The sequence below is a fragment of the Miscanthus floridulus genome, chromosome 16 (assembly GCF_019320115.1).
Source record: "Miscanthus floridulus cultivar M001 chromosome 16, ASM1932011v1, whole genome shotgun sequence".
In the NCBI taxonomy this organism is placed as follows: Eukaryota; Viridiplantae; Streptophyta; class Magnoliopsida; order Poales; family Poaceae; genus Miscanthus; species Miscanthus floridulus.
The window spans coordinates 72,048,427-72,064,420 of NC_089595.1; positions in this window are offsets into that span (position 1 = coordinate 72,048,427).

The window sequence follows — 15,994 nt, forward strand, 5'->3', positions numbered from 1 at the left end:
CAGAGACTATTGGTCGCTTGCTCGCTGGTGGAGGCGCCCAAAAAGTAGTTGGCTTGGTTAGCCCTGAAGATGGAGCTGAGCGTGGTGTGTATGTGGTGCTGACCTTGCTCTTGCTCTGCTGTTCACGCCCCTACAATTCCTTTTCTACAAGCATAGCAAACTGAAACAACTAGTTAACAGTGTTAAATTCTTTATAATCAATAATGTCCTGAATCTCGCACCTCAAACCCAAATAAAAACGACAAATGGAATCTTCGTTCCCCTCCACAACACTACAATGCATCAATCCCTTTTGAAGCTCACTATAGTAATCCTGTACAAATTTCTCTCCTTGTTCTAAACACATTAATTTCTTACGCAAGTCTCTATGATAGGAAGGGGGAACAAAATGATCACACATAGCTATCTTAAGTTGTTCCCACATACTAGGTAAAGCATCCTGTGCAGCTAGCCCATTCCACCAAATAATGGCAAAATCCTTAAACTGACTAGTAGCTTGTCGAACTCTATGATGCTCAGGCACAAGGTGGGCACTAAACTTTTGTTCTACCATCATCTCCTAATCAAGATATCCCTTAGCATCATAATGACCTGAAAAAGATGGTATTGTGAACTTAATCTTAGCATAAGGATCATCGGGCACACAATGATTATTACCTTGATGGTGGTGGACACCACCCATACCTGTCGTGTTACGGCGAAGACGTTGTCGTAATCTTGCTTGTCGGAAGGCTGCTCGATCTATGTTCCTAGTGGCATCATGCACCGTGTCTTCTGGCAAGAGACCATCGGTGTTGCTACCGGAGACATCGTTGTTGACCACCACCAAGGTTTCCAACTCAGTAACCTTATCGGTTAACGTGGAAATTTGTTTGTTCAATCTCTACATACCATTGCCAATGTTGAGTTCAATGAGTGCGTTAGTGATGGCCTTCCTGATGGCCTCATTCATTCTTTTTTGGGCATTCCCTACAGTAGCTTGCAGTTGCTCTTGGCTAACACACCCGCTGAAATCCTTGGGACCGTTATCTTCAGTCTAATCACCTCCTGCCATTGTAAACACAAAAATAGGAACAACCGGTGAAAGTTATCCCTGCCAAATGACTACGTGGTTGCAGTGGTGTCACTTTTCATAGCAAGTGGAAGTGTCTTACCAAGTTCTTACCAACACAAGTAGTGGGCGGTACAACCGGTGGCTAGTTCATGATACCTGTGAGGCAGTGGTACCAAGATTGCAAGGCCTTTTTTCTGTACTAATCTGAAGAGTTTGTGGAGCTTGGAAGGCACATAAAGAATAATATGTATATTTAGCACACAAGTTAGTAATAGAAAGTAATGCTGAATTATAGTCCAAAGTACTTGTTCTCATTACTGGTATAAAATGTTCCAAGTGCCTGGTGTGTGACAAACAAGTATGGTGGATAGCAAGGTGCCAGATGTGTGAAAAACAAGTATGGTGGATAGCAAGAGCAACACAAACAAGGAACCAGACATCATACGCTAACACAGCTCACTTTGATCTTCTCTATGTGCTTCTCTAAATATTGTTCCACTTTTGTCCCTCTCTTTTTTCTTTATTTTTGGACTGTCGTTGTTTTTAGGGATTTTTTGACTTTTTATTTTTATTTTTTTGATATTTTTTCTTCACTTAGGAGCACAAAATAAGTAGCCATAGAAAATATGAGCTTAAATAAGTGAAAGACATGGCCTGTGGAAAATTCAGAAGACATGCTCAAAATTGACAAAAGGCTTGTGACCACGAAAAAAGGATCTTATGACCAGTTTTTGGCCAAACTAAAATTTTCTGAACCCAACAAAGCGAGGGACAGATGGATCCAAAAAAAAATTTCTAATCGATTTTGATGTATGGAACATCGAAATCTGAGTTCGTATGCGAAAACTAGACCAGTTTTACGAACTGACTCCGAATTAGAGGACAAAACAGAAACAATGCGCACAAAATTAGTCACGACAGCAAGGATTTGATGGAAACGATGGAAAAAAACACACGAACTGGACTCTAACATGACTTAACTAGCAACAAGACCTTGACCAGGACACAAACTCAACATGATGGACTCTGAAACTGAAATATACAAAGGCTATGGCGCGAAAGGTTCTAGGACAGGAAAAAAATGAGTATGGCACTGGACTATGGGACGAATGCGAAACACTCAAAACTAGAGGATAAATGTGAACCTAACGGTATACCGTAGTTCTGATTACCACTTAATGGGAATGGGGATCCCAATCTTCCGTCAGGTAGAGGTAACTATCATTGTGGCGGAGAATGACACACCGATCTAGCTTTAGATCGAAAGATCGAACCCTACAATCTTAGCACCACAACTCCTCTAGTTATCAACCGAGACACAGATCCAGTTGACATCACCGAGAAGGCTAATCCCTGCCTGAAAGGATCAAGATACCCAAGAGGGGGCTGAATTGGACTAATTCTAAATTTATGTGCAATAATTAAACTCTACGGTTAGCCCAATTAACCCCTTGTGCCTAGAAAGTGTTTCTATTGATCTAACACACAAAAGTTTAGCATCCTAAGTTCCAATCCTACTCTAGCATGGTAATTCTAGGAATGTAAATGACAAGAATTGAATTGCTCAAAGTAAAGAGAGAAGGAGGAACGCGGCGATGTTTTGCCGAGGCATCGGAGAGTCGCCACTCCCCGCTAGTCCTCGTTGGAGCACCCGCACAAGGGTGTAGCTCTCCCTTGATCCGCGTAAGGATCAAGTGCTCTCCACGGGTTGATTCTTCGACACTCCATCGCGGTAAATCACCCACAACCGCTCACAACTTGAGTTGGGTCATCCACAAGCTCTTCGAATGATCACCAAGCTCCCAATCACCACCAAGCCATCTAGGTGATGGCGATCACCAAGAGTAACAAGCACGAACTATCACTTGACCATGACAAGCCTAATGAGAAGGGTGGATGCACACATTGCTACTCTTGATCTCACTAATGAGGGCTCTCTTTGGGATTCTCAAATCTCAATCACCTCATTAGGACCTTGCTCTTCTTGGCACTCTCAAAGGTGTTTCTCAGTTGTTGAAATGAGCAAAAGTACCCCCACACATGAATGAAGGAAGTATTTATAACATGGGCTGAAAAACGAACCGTTATGTGCCTCTACGGGGTGACCGGACGCACCGGTCAGTTCACCCTGAACTCTAGTGTTTAAAGTGTGACCAGAAGCTGGCCAGCGTCCGGTCAGCACTGACCAGACGCGTCCAGTCATGATTTCCCTCTCTAGAACCTTACTGGAGTCGACCGGACATTGGCCCTCAGCGTTCGGTCACTTCACCTCTTAGCGTCCGGTCACTTCCAGATGACTTCGCTTTGATCAAATGAACTGACCGGACTCTGCGCCAGCGTTTGGTCACACCGAAGTCAGTGTCCGGTCAGCATTTAACCCTCCATTCACTTCCAACTTTCGATCATACGTGAATGAAGTTTGCTCCAATAGATCTAAGGGCTTTTTAGGAGCTACCTAGTGCTAGGTTTAGCAAGTGTGCACCACACCTAACCGACTAGACTCACCTAGGTCAAGCTACCCATCCATACCCCCTTAATAGTATGGCCAAAGGAAAAAACAAAGTCCTAAACTACTCTAAGTGTCTCTTCAACACCAAACGACACTTAGAACTAGTCCATCCTTAACCTTGTCGTCCATCCTTTGAAAACCGAAACAATTTCCATCGAGGGGCATGACCACCATGATAGCCCAATCAATCTCCATTACCATGACCTAACTTAATTGCCTCTGTAAAACACACATTAGTCATAGTAATCATGTATTGTCATTAATCACCGAAACCCAACTAGGGGCCTAGATGCTTTCAATCTCCCCCTTTTTGGTGATTGATGACAATACTACCTCGAGTATGTGAAAGAGTTGAGGTTTTTAACATGCTTGGTTTATATAAGCTTTTGACAATAAGAACAAGAGAGTTAGGCAAGCTTATATGACCCAAGCCTACATGATGTACTCAAAAGATATGAAATAAGCATGAGTACAAGTAATAAAGCTCATTTGCATCGGAGTAAAACGCGGAAGCAAAGCAAATGAGCATAGCACAAGTGATATGACATGTAAATAATTCAAAGTAGAAAGCACACATGTCATATATCACGATCACGTAGATATCACTATCACATAAATATAGTTTGATGCATAAAAGTAAACACACACATGCATAATAGTGTATCACACATAAAACTCCAAATGTAATAGATAGTCTAAGTAAACTAAGCTCCCCCTAAGTCGCTCCCCCTAAGTCTAGCATACTCGATCCCTCTCCCCCTTTGGCGTCAAACACCAAAACCTAAGGGTCAGTCGGTAGGGCTACAGCGGACGAGTTGAGCGTTGAGGTACGAGGAGCAAGCTGGAACTGAGTGCCATCATCATCTGAACCAGAGCTGTCTGACCCTCTGTAGCTAGAAGCGACGTTGAAGCGGTCTAGGTCGGATCAACAACTAGAACTGCTGTAGACTATGCAGGTATGACTGGAGCTGTTGGCTCCAATGATGCCACTAAGGAATGGAGCGTCTCTGTAGTCCCGATAATAGGTGCAATTATAGAAGGACTTAGGACATGCAAATATGGTGGAGTAGGCTGCCCTGCCAACTCACTGAAAGATGCACTAAGGCTCCTAGACACTGTAGTCTCTAGCACTAGCAGCGAGGAAGTCTGAGCCGGTGTGAAGCCCATCTGGAGAGGTGTGAACTGTGGGGCTAACATAGGCAAAGCAAACCACTTGGACACCTACTCTGTAGGTGAAGCAAACTATGCTAGTGGTTGTCCCTGACTCTAAAGCCCACTAGGCTGTAACACTAGAGTCATGGAAGTGGTGGCAGGCTGACCAAGCTGGGGTGAAGACTGTGGCGGTGGAACCCCAATAGCTGTCACTACATGCTGCATAAATCCAAGGAGCTGCTGCTACATGAGGAGCTGCTGCTGATGCATGGCCTGCTGCTGCTGCCGCTGAAACTCATCTTGTCGAGCCTGAAACTATGTAAAAGTAGCAACGGTCTCCTGAGCCTGGCGAGCCTGATCCTGCCTCATCCGCTCAAGTATGGCAAGTAGAGCGGGGTTAGTCTGCAGTGCAGATGGAGCTGAACTAGAGCTACCGGCCTCATGATCATATCGTCGAGGAGGCATCTGAGGGATATCGCAGTAGTCCTCATCTAAGCTGTCGCTGGGGTCGCTCTCGACCATCCCCTCCTGCTGAGCGTCAAGCTGCTCCTCCTCTATAGCTGCTATGCCCTAATAGTATCATCCTATTGGGCTACAGTCTCTAGCACCTCTGTGTTGGAAATATGTGCCTAAAATACATTCTAGATTTTATTTGGAGGAAAGACTCATAGATAAAAAAATGATGCAAGCATATAAAACATGTAAACAAGCAACATACTGACTAGAATAGGATTGCGCAAGGAAATTACTCAATGATCCTACGTAGAACATAGTCGAACGTGTTGAAGTAGATGTTGCAGATCACCAAGCGGTCGCGTGTAGACGCTACCCAAAAACCTGATAGCTGCCCTATGCAGGAGTCTCACGGTAGTGGTTTTAGAGATCCTGCTATCTTCAAGTCCGATGCACGCCGAACTCAAAGGTCGATAAGGCGCAGTAGCGAGAAGCTCAGCACAGCGAGTGGGGAGGTGAGCGTGTGAATTCATACCCTTCAACCAGGACATCTCTTAGTTTTATAGACCTTCATAGTGCATCAATTCCCCTCATCAAGCAGTAGAAACTACCCATTTGAATGACAGAAAATGCTGCAATCAAATAGTAGAAACTGACACACATTATTACTATTTAAAACGGTAGTTTCAATCACATTGAAGCGGCATTACGCTCAGCATAAAAATAGAAACTACACAAATAATAGCCTGTTGTACACGTATGTGTCGCGCTCATCGCAAGTCATAAGTCACACGATTTTTCACGCGAAAAAATGCGCACAAGCTGCGCGTGCGCGTAGAGAGGAGACTCCCATATTTAAGCAAGGCAACCTCTCCTTGAATTAGCAATATAGGACTAAAAGTTGTGCATGCTTTGGAATTTTCCAGATTGGGCCAAACATGGGCCTAAATCCAATGATCCCCCACCAATTCCAATGCTGTTGTACTGAATATTCTTTATATATACCAGATTTTCACTATAAGTCCCGTACGGGTTGAACTTACACCTAGATCAACAAGGTCCATCTTCCAGCAGCTTATGAATGGACTAAGCCTTGAATTCATAGCTTTTTGCAATCAGATTTCTCTCGAAGATACAACTGGTACTAGACTATGGCAGAACCTCCTAAATTATAGGACCCACATGCACTTGTCACTGTCTAACAACCTTTGACAACAATGCATATGTTCCTGGTAACTTAAGAAGTCTATCGGGTGTCCTCGGGGAACCCCGAATCATCCACGATTTCTGAGCAGGATCACGTTACAGAGTTATTGCAGTATTACAATATTTATTCAATTATCGACACTAGAGTAAAAACAGCGGAAGTCTTACGATAACATAGTTTACAAACCAGTTGTTTCAAACCTTACAAACTAAGTTCGATAATTATTACAAACCATAGTAGTAGTGGAGTGGCATCATTAACATATACATAACACACAAAATAAATATCCTACCCAAGGATCACACATTTACTTCTCATTGTCAGATCGAATGATAGTCATGCAGCATGATCCAAAACAGATCTGCTCATGAGACTCACCTGCAACAAGGGTCAACGAACCCTGAGTACAAAAGTACTCAACAAGACTTAACCGAAATAACACTGAGAAGACTCAGGGATGCAGGCTCAGGGATTCAAGGTATGGCTTTAGCAATAATCAAAGTTCTTTTGCATAAAAGCTCTTTTAACAAAATTCTTTATATAGAAAACTTCATAAGAATTATATACAAAGCTGACACGATCCGCGCTGAGATCATGAAACTTTATATCCAACACCTTCACAAGCCTTATTCGAGTTCCAGTTATTAGTACTACGATGATGAACAGTGAGTTGAGTCTTCATAACCGAGGAGCAACGAAGATTCGAACCGATTAAGCCCAGCTGGGAATTCTAGACCGCACGACATATGCAGGTCCTCGACTTACATATATCAACCTACCCTCAAATCCCCTAAACAAGAACGGGTCCGCGCCACCTGAGAATACAGTACTCCACCAATCCAGCCCATTGCCATGTGGGTACATGCTATTCCCGCCATCTCTTCACTCCCAGTGCGCGAGTAGCCCTTCTCGTAATAGAATTGCCAAGTTCAGGCTTACCGGAGTATGTGGTTAGTACTACAAATTCTCACCTCATGCAATTCAACAACGGACGTGCCTTAATCGACACAGGCGGAAAGAACCCGCTCACAAGACCTCTATGTCTTGTGGCTCACACTCACCGAGTCCGCCTGGTCTAGATTTATTACTCTACATTCCCATACCACATGCTAACATAATTAACCAATGTTCCTTTTAAAACTTGTAGGTGACAGGTAGACACCCGACTTTCATCGTTCTACGCATAGCTAAGCAAAACTAGGCCTATACGAGTTTAAAACTGGTAATATGGTAAATATGGAATAACAAGGGTGGTAATGCACCAATTAGGCTCTTACTTAACTCCTAATCACTTAATGCAGTAACGGAAAGCAAAAGCGAAATTAATTTATAAAACACAAGGTAGGGTTGTATGCATCCGGGGCTTGCCTTCGTTGACGAAAAAATCCGGCTCCTGCGATGTTTCACAAGTATTTGATCCGACCTCAACAGACGGATTAACCTCCTCAACAACTTGATTAACTACCACGTGTTCACCTTCGTTCACTACACGCAATAACAATGACATGTTTAACATGATGCGGAATACAAAACATGATGCTCGATGATGGATGCCAATTAACAATTAATAAAACATATTCATAAAACTTATTTCAATTGCCAAGGATCATTACCAACTAATGACACAAAGTCATCACTCAATCAAAAAATCAATTCAAACCTAAATCATTAGAGGTTAATATTTGCTTTTATGAATTAATTATTTAATTCAAAATTATGAAATAAATCAACTTGTTCCAAATGAGCTCAAAATTTTTGTAAAGGTTCACCACATGATAACTAAGTGGAAAAGCAATTTTCATAATTTTTGGATAATTAATTAAGCCTAGAAAAATCATGAAAACTCATTTATTAATTAAGTGAGCAATTTTTTATCACATTCAAAAATTACTGAAAAGTATCATTTTATATTTTTCCTAAATAATATACATCACAGAGAGGTCACATAAAAATTTTCATAATTTTTGGAGCTCTAAATAAATCTACACAAAAATAACAAATTAAAACACTATTCAATCATATCTGAAAAAGGAAAATTTCATTTTCAAACCACCTGCTCACATAAACAACTCGGAAAAGAACCTGGAGCTCACCCCAAACAACTCGGAAAAGAACCTGGAGCTCACACAAACAACTCAGAAAAGAACCTGGAGCTCACACAAACAACTCGGAAAAGAACCTGGAGCTCACCCCAAACAACTCGGAAAAGAACCTGGAGCTCACCCCAAACAACTCGGAAAAGAACCTGGAGCTCACCCCAAACAACTCGGAAAAGAACCTGGAGCTCACACAAACAACTCGGAAAAGAACCTGGAGCTCACCCTAAACAACTCGGAAAAGAACCTGGAGCTCACCCCAAACAACTCGGAAAAGAACCTAGAGCTCACCCCAAACGCACTGGAGCATAAAGCTGGATCAGAAGAGCAACGGATGAGTGGTTCGACGTGCACAGGAAGCACTAGTAGCTCACCCCAAACTCGATGGAGCAAAGAACGAGGCCGGAGAAACAACGGTGAAGCAGGTCGACGATCCGAGCAACCACGGCGGAGCAAAACGTCGACGGTGGCGGTGCTCGAGCGACTGCGGTGGACAAAACTATCAAGCAACAAGGTATTAAGAACCACGGCATCAAGGTGAAGCTGGAGGTACACTGAGCAAGAGCAACGGCTCACCGGAGAGCGCTGGCCATGACGGCGCAAGCACGACGGTGAGGTTGCCGGCCGCGAGGAAGGAAGGCGTGCACAGCGGGTTCCTAGTGGAATCAGGCACCAAGACTCGGTTGGCTAGGTGTGCAAGGAGTAGACGGAGCTAGAACAAGCTTTACCGAAATGGTGGAGGCACTGCGGCGACGGCAAACGTATGAAAGAGCAGCGGCAATGGCGACTGGAAAACAGAGGAGAGTGGCAAAAAATGGCGACGGTGAAGTCCTTATAGAGTGGCTCAGAAGTAAGGAGAAGCCACGCAGGAGCCTTTCCCGTGCCAGCGCGAAGCCAAGGGCGGCCACCGTCGTGTCTGGAAGCAGAAGGAAGATCGTAGACGGTGAGTTGGCTTCCGCAGTTACTGTTCATCAAAATTACCAAAACTGCCATTCGATTTAAAAATCCAAATTACTCCCAAATTTATGTAACAACTCAAAAATCTCCAAAAATAAAAGTTGCTCCAAATTTAAAGTTCTACAACTTTGCTTTTATAACCACCCCCTAATTCGGTCTACATTTTGAAATGCAAATTTGAATTCAAAAAGGAAACATTTAAAAGAATCTCGCCTTTTCAAATTACTTCAAATTTTTCATAACAACTTTGAAAACTCCAGAAACAAACTTTGTATAACTTGCCAAGCTCTACACTTTTGCTTTTGGGCCCAACCCCAAAATATGCTTAGATTTTGAAATGGATTTTCAGGGTAGGATTTAAATGTTGAAAAGCGGGGTTTTCTCGAAAAATTCAAAACCCAAACAAACTTTGAACTTGAGTCAAACAATACAATTCAACACTCATTACACAAATGTAAACTTGTTTTAGTAAATGCATATCAAAGTTTTTCACCAAATGCCAAATGCTTTGCAATGCATATGATGACATGTTAGATTTTAATATTTAAACACCCGAGGTGTTACAATCCTTCCCCCTAAAAGAAATCTCGCCCTGAGATTCAAAGCCATAGAGTAAGTAATGGAAAAGGAAATATGTCAGTCCAAAAACATCCAAAACTTGCCTATAAAATAGCTAAGGTTCCTTTTACAAAACACAATTTGTAGCAACCGAGCACAACTAACACTACTCTATTCTATATTGACGCTAGAAACTCTGGAAACTTCTCTAACAAGTAATCTTCTGATTCCCAAGTAGCTTCCTCTTCTGAATGTTGATTCCATTGTATTTTATAGAACTTGATTGTCCGTCTTCATGTAACACGATCTTTCTGATCTAACACTCAGATAGGATACTCGGAATAAGTTAAATCCGGTTCTAGTTCCACTCCTTCAACTTCAACATTCTGTTCAGGCACTCGGAGACACTTCTTCAATTGAGAAACATGGAACACATCATGCACAGCTGCGAGATGTTCAGGTAACTTCAAGCGATATGCCACTTTTCCATACCTCTCCAAAATTTGATACGGTCCAATGTATCGGGGTGCCAACTTTCCTTTAACACCAAAACGGGTAACTCCCTTCATTGGTGATACTTTCAGATATACCAAATCTGCTTTGTTAAATACCAATGGCCTCCACCTTTTATCCACATAACTCTTTTGTCAGGATTGAGCTATCTTCAAATTACTCTGTATTTGCCTAACCTTGTCTTCTGTTTCTTTCACAAGGTCAACTCCAAAGAATCTTCTCTCTCCAGGCTCAGACCAACTCAATGATGTTCTGCATCTATGACCATAGAGTGCTTCAAATGGAGCCATTCTAATGCTTTCCTGATAACTATTGTTATATGAGAACTCGGCCAAAGGTAAGCATTTGTCCCACTTAGTGGAATAGTTAAGGACACAACACCTTAACATATCTTCAAGTACTTGATTTACTCTTTCAGTCTGACCATCAGTCTGGGGATGATAAGTTGTACTATATAGTAGTTTGGTACCCAATGAAGAATGCAATTGTTTCCAAAAGTTGGAGACAAATTGTGTACCCCTATCTGACACTATGGTTTTTGGTACCCCATGCAAACTCATGATTCTTGCTAAGTACATCTTGGCATATTGGATCATGGGATATATTGTCTTGACTGGAAGAAAATGTGCTGACTTAGTGAGTCGATCTACAATAACTCACACTGAGTCAAATTCCTTTGATGTCTTGGGTAGACCAATAATAAAATCCATACTTATGTCCTCCCACTTCCAAGATGGAATAGGCAATGGTTGTAATTCACCAGCAGACCTAAAATGTATAGCTTTCACCTTTTAACAAGTATCACACTTCGCTATATATCTAGCAATCTCTATTTTCATTTTAGTCCACTAGAATCTTTGCTTCAAGTCATGGTACATCTTGTTACTTCCTGGATGGATTGATAACCTAGTAGCATGTGCCTCATCTAGAATTAACTGCCGCAACTCCGGAACTTTTGGTACCACCAGGCGATCCTTGAACCACAACACATCTTCATCATCTATGCTGAAGCATTCTGCTTTCCCATTCTTGACTCTTTCCTTGATATGGGCTATACCCTTGTTTTCCTTCTGAGCAGCAATAACTTGATCTCGAATAGTGGCTTCAACAATTATGTTGGTCAAACTTCCTTGTTGAATTACTTCTACATTCAACTTTTCTATTTCTTGACATAAATTCAAACCCATTGTTCTCACTGTTAGACAATTGCAATAACTTTTGTGACTGAGGGCATCTGCAACTACATTTGCTTTACCAGGGTGATAATGTACTTCCAAATCATAATCCTTAATTAGTTCTAACCATCTTCTTTGTCGCATGTTCAACTCTGACTGAGTAAAGATATACTTTAAGCTCTTGTGGTCTGTATACATATGACATGTATTACCAAGTAGGTAATGCCGCCAAATCTACAGAGCATGAACCACAGCTGCTAACTCCAAGTCATGAGTCGGATAGTGTTCTTCATATTGCTTAAGTTGCCGGGATGCATAGGCAATGACTCGGCCTTCTTGCATCAACACACATCCAATACCAATACCTGAAGCATCACAATAGACATCAAACGACTTCTCGATATCAGGTTGGGCTAATACTGGTACAGTGGTTAACAGACTCTTCAAAGTCTGGAAAGCCTCCTCACAATCTGATGACCAGACAAACTTAACTTGGTTCTTCAATAATTCAGTTATGGACTTTGATATTTTTGAGAAATCTAGAATAAACCGACGGTAATACCCCGCCAATCCCAGAAAACTCCGAACTTGATGAACTGTGGCTGGCGGTTTCCAATCAAGCACATCCTTCACTTTGCTAGGATCAACTGCAACTCCTTCGGCTGACAAGACATATCCAAGAAATTGCACTTCCTTAAGCCAAAAATCACACTTGCTGAACTTGGCATATAGTTGATGTTCTCTCAAATAGGTCAGAACAATTCTGAGATGTTCCGCATGTTCTTTCTTAGTCTTGGAATATACTAAAATGTCATCAATAAACACCACTATAAACTTGTCTAGCTCAGGCATGAATACTGAGTTCATGAGATACATGAAATGAGCTGGAGCATTTGTCAAACCAAAAGACATTACCAGGTACTCATATAATCCATATCTTGTGGTAAATGCCATTTTGGGAATATCTTCAGGCTTTATCTTGATTTGGTGATATCCTAACCTCAAATCTATCTTGGAGAAAATTTTGGCTCCGGCCAATTGATCAAAAAGCAAATCTATCCGAGGTAATGGATACTTATTCTTGATGGTCACTTTATTCAATGGACGATAGTCAACACATAACCTCAGGGTCTCATCTTTCTTTTTCATAAAAATTACCGGACATCCCCAAGGTGAGGAACTAGGTTGGATAAACCCTTTCTCAATCAATTCTTGTAACTAAGTCTTCAACTCGGCCAAGTCCTTAGGTGGCATCCTATAAGCTCTCTAAGAAATCGGAGCTGTTCCAGGTTGTAACTCTATATTGAACTGTACATCCCTATCAAGTGGTAGACCGGGTAAATCTTTAGGAAACACATCCGGAAATTCACACACTACCGGAATATCTCTAATCTCTTTGACATCAGTTGCACAAATCTTGCCCACTGATCTTCTTAGGGTTGGAAGTTGGATGAGAAGTTGAGAATTACTATCAGGCAAACTCACTCTTAATGTCCTATTCAAAGCATCTATAACAGCCTTATGCTGATACATCCAATTCATTTCCAAGATTACATCTATATCCTGATCCTTAAGGATAATCATGGTAGTGGGAAAAATATGCCCACCCAGGTTTACGGGTACCTAGTATACCATTTCCTTAGTACACAGACGTCCCCTGGGCGACTGTATAAAGAAACTTTCCTTTGTTGCCCCAGTTGAAATTTCATGCTTCACGACAAATGTTCTATTAATAAATGAATGCGATGCGCCAAAATCAAAAAGTATAACTACAGGATGATTGGCAATAGGAAACATACCCATCATCACTGGCTCCCCTTCCGGAATTTCTCCAGCTTGAATATAGAACACCTGTCCTGTCTTCCTCTCATCTTTGCCCTTCTGAGCATTCTGATTGGGGTTCTTGTTTGGTGCTTGACCCTGTTGTTGATTGGCAGGGCTCTTCTGATAATTTTGATTAGCCTGCCTAGGATATGGACATTCCTTGGAGAAATGACCAGTCCTTCCACAATTGTAGCATGGGTAGTTGTGACCCTGGGATGTTGGAGCATTGCCACCAGGAGCACTAGTTGACTGTGAATTCGGATAGGTGATAGCAGGATGGACATTTGACTGTTGCCCAGCTTGGAACTGCGACGGATGATAAGGAGGATGATTATGATGTACTGGATGATAAATCACCCTCTGCCTCTTCTGATTTTCCCCAAAAGATCCAGACGACACACTCTTTTTCTTTTTGAGCTCCTTATGCTGCCGATACTTTGACTCTGAAGCAATTGCAATATTTACTGCCTCATGATAAGTAACATTGGTGCAAGTGGTCATCATAGTCTGCAACTTGGTATTTAGGCCTCTCATAAACCACCTCTTCTTCTTGGCATCAGTATTGACATATTTTGATGCATATTGGGATAGATGATTAAATCTTCCCACATACTGCATCACAGTTTGATCTCCTTGCTTCAAAGCAAGGAATTCATCTAGCTTCATAGCCATCACTCCTTCAGAGATATAATGGGCTCTGAAGACAGTACGGAACTCAGCCCAAGTTATTGGAATGCCAGCTGGTTGCATAGCCACTAAGTTTGCCCACCAAGCACTTGCTGCTCCTCTAAGTTGCTGGGTGGCAAACGCAGGTTTCTGATACTCCGTGCATAGAATAAGGTCAAATTTCTGCTCCATGGTTCGAAGCCAGTCATCAGCCTCCAATGGTTCATCTGCCTTGGTGAACACCGGTGGTCTTGTGTCTGTAAAATCAACATATGTAGCCTCCTGTCTATTATGGTGACGACCATGGTTTCCTTGCATCTGATTCTAATTACTTAGAGCGATCTCATGAAGCAAACGAGAATTTTCAACCATCACATTGACAAGTGTGGTTATAGCATCAGCTAAATTTGTTGGAACTGGTGGCGGATCTGAAATACCATCCTCATCTTGTGAAGTTCCAGGAACATACGAACCCCGCGTACGACGTATCTATTCATAACAAACCAAACTTTATTCACATGTCTTTATTGAATTGTACCAAAGCTTACTCTAGACACATTACATAGAGTTTACTAATGTACAAACAAACCCACGAGTACGAAAACAAAACTACATAACTTAACTAGAGCTACTATTATACAACTCTACTCTTTTCCTCAATTTCTTCAAACTTCAGGCTCGGTATCCATTCCGGAATTATTACCGCCTTCATCATCACTTTCATCGATCATTACTAATTCTTCAGGATCTTCTTCCTCTTCCTCTCCCGATTCATCATCATCGGCAAGGATGACACCGAGGTCCATGGCATCAGCTTGAGGCTCATGATTCAGGTTTAGTAGATTGCTAAGCCTATGAACTTCCTCATGTAGATAGGTATTATGTTCTTCTAAATCTTCTACATAGAATTCTAACTCATGAGTTCTAGCTCTAGCTACATTTTCCCTATGCCAAGCCTCATTTCGTCCCTCCACTGTACGAACTAACATGCTTTCGCAGTTCCTGTGTATGGTGGTGAGATGCCTCAATTGATCCTGTAATTCTCCTATTTGTATAACATCCAAAGCCCTATCTCTTGTAGATTGTGCTAACTCTATAGAAACCCTCAGTATCTCTGCCTGGGGATCAGGCCTAGTACTGCTACTGCTAGCACCATCATTTCTAGGGGCAAGTTGGTGACGAGGAACTCCTTTGGGTCCAGTGGACTTACGGGGCGTCATCTTGGCACGAGCCATACTATAGGAAGCCAATTTAATCCAAGTGAGACCATTTGATCAAAATCCAAAAAGTAGCTAAGATGGATTACATTCCTCAAACCAGATTCACTACTCAACTCCAGACTAAGAGGTGAAGGAAGTAACGAGTGAATTATTCATGATGCATGAATCGTTCTTATGAACAAAAACATCAAAGTTAATAATGCACATAAATAACATTTATTTTTATATAGGGCATAGTAATATTACTACTCCACCACACAAAACCTTTTTAATCAAATATGGAATGGTGAGAAAGAAATAAGATAAGTCAGAAGCAATTTGGACCAAATTATCAAGTTAAATTTAGTCATCCCAAATCATTTTGAAGTTTTTGTAAAACAATACAACAAAAACCTTGTAATGATCGCTCTGATACCATTCTATGGCAGAACCTCCTAAATTATAGGACCCACATGCACTTGTCACTGTCCAACGACCTTTGACAACAATGCATATGTTCCTGGTAACTTAAGAAGTATGTCAGGTGTCCTCGGGGAACCCTGAATCATCCACGATTTCTAAGCAAGATCACGTTACAGAGTCATTGCAGTATTACAACATTTATTCAATT